The sequence below is a fragment of the Etheostoma spectabile genome, chromosome 13 (assembly GCF_008692095.1).
Source record: "Etheostoma spectabile isolate EspeVRDwgs_2016 chromosome 13, UIUC_Espe_1.0, whole genome shotgun sequence".
Taxonomy (NCBI): Eukaryota; Metazoa; Chordata; class Actinopteri; order Perciformes; family Percidae; genus Etheostoma; species Etheostoma spectabile.
Window position 1 is genome coordinate 15,462,537 of NC_045745.1, and position 1,974 is coordinate 15,464,510.

A 1,974-nucleotide genomic window follows, 5' to 3' on the forward strand; every position below is an offset into this window, starting at 1 on the left:
GTCTCACCTCTAATTTCCCATTATCATCCTGCAAAGCTTTTGAATTATTCATGGAATGTCCTCTCTGTAGGGAGAAAGTGAAGAGAGGAGGAGAGGTGGTAAAATGGAAATGAAATGGGAGGGTAAGAGGAAGAAAAGCGGAAAGAGAGAATTAGAGGTGATAAAAAACAGTGGAAACAAGAATTGATGAAAAAAACAAGTCCGCACACAGGAGGAAGGGAGAAAACACAGACCACAGGCAACAGAGAGAAGATCAAGGTGGAGAGTTAAGGAAAAAGGAGGAAAGACTAGAAATATAGAGGACAGTCAGAGAGTGAAGGGGTAAATAGGAGATATGGAGAAGAAGAGGAGTGGCAGACCACCGGTGGAAGGAAACAGGAAAACACTGGACAGGTAGATGAGATGTCCCCAGGAGTGGATGAAAGCAGACACGTCTGTCAGCTCATAAATTGTTCCAAATTAGCAGAGCTTTTATTTAGCATATGCCCGCTTACACTGAAAAAGAGAGGATGGGGAGGTGGAGAGCAGGGGTACGAAGATTTACTTGCTTTTTTTTTTCTTATACCCCTCGTCCCGATGGTCCACATGCTTCTCTCCACCAACTGTAAGCAAGCCTGAGGACTTGTGCCTCTAAAGTGAGTCCTGTCTGAATATTCATTGGCTTAATTTGCATAGCCCACAGATGGTGGAAACAGATGCTCGTTACGGCAAGTGTCAGTTTTCAAAAATTTGCTTTCATGACAAAACAAATAAAGCTATACAGGAGGATGGAGCGACTCAAAGCCTCCTGGCAGAGCTGCCGTGTGTGTGTGTGTGTGTGTGTGTGTGTGTGTGTGACAGTTGCTGCAAGAGAAAGTTTTAAGCATTTGTGTGTAGGTGTAGTGCAAAGTCCATGTCTATATGTGCAGTGTTTATCAGTATTGAGCACAATAGTGGCATAACAAACGTATTTAAAGGGGTTTTTATTTGCACCGATTACAAAGAATGACATTGACATTATTCTTTTGTGAAAGATCTGGCTTTGGAAAAACGGCAAACATTTAGTCAATATGATGTTGGCCCGGATAAGAGTTAAAGGTGCAATATGTAATACTGATATCTAGTGTTTAAAATAGTTACTGCAGTACAAATTCAAAACACTGGAGAGAGTCCCCTCCCCAGACTCGAAATTCACGTTTGGTTGCCAGGCTGAGACCGTGGCATTTACAACAATGTTGCTGGACGCATGTCTCACATATATTATGTCACAGCCCAGCGGAGTAGCTAACGTTAGATGCTGGCTATATTAACAGTCATAAAAGCCCGTGCTCACGCGGAGCTATGTTTCCAACTAACAGACAGACAGGTTAGAATTACAGTAGGAACAGCTAAAAATTCCAAAACCTCACCGTCCTTTTCCACCCGACTGAAATACACCCTTGTTTGGCATAGAATTACAGCAACAATTGCTAATCACACTGTAACTCGCGGTCCTCTCTTTCCCAATTTACAGCCCCTCTGCTGAACACGCTGCATGCTGTAAACCAGTGGTTCCCAAACTTTTTCAGCTCAAGACCCAAAAGAGAGATTTGGTGTCTCCCCAGGACCCAAATTTACAAAAATACACCAGGAATCATTGTAACATCTACATTTTTAAACTGTGGACAAAAGACGGAACAAACCATGAATTTAAATGTATATGAAGTGTATTTATTCCATTATAAAAGTAAACAAAAACAGAAAAGGTCTCTATTCTCCTTTCTGTGTCTCACCCCTTTCTCAACTCATTTTCTTATCCCCCCCCTCCCATCATCCCTCAGTACCGACACCACCATTTAAAAAACAAAAAAAACAAAACAAATGCTGACTTGAATTTAACGAGGTGTGTGTGTCTGGTTGAAGATATCAACCAGCTGATCTATTCTAGGTTCGGTTTTTGAAAGTGTCATGCTGAGGTCATGCTGAGCATTTAGTCTGCTCTCTGCCAATTGGCGA

The 1,974-nt window shown here is 42.0% G+C and overlaps 1 long non-coding RNA gene across 1 annotated transcript in view; it reads right to left on the minus strand.

Annotated features, from left to right (window-relative positions):
* Positions 1 to 1,974, minus strand: part of LOC116700957 (uncharacterized) — a 15,474-nt gene that overhangs the window by 1,203 nt on the left and 12,297 nt on the right. The window contains exon 2 of the long non-coding RNA XR_004334775.1: positions 623 to 628. This is a non-coding gene — a long non-coding RNA (uncharacterized LOC116700957). The remainder of the gene's footprint in view (positions 1 to 622; positions 629 to 1,974) is intronic.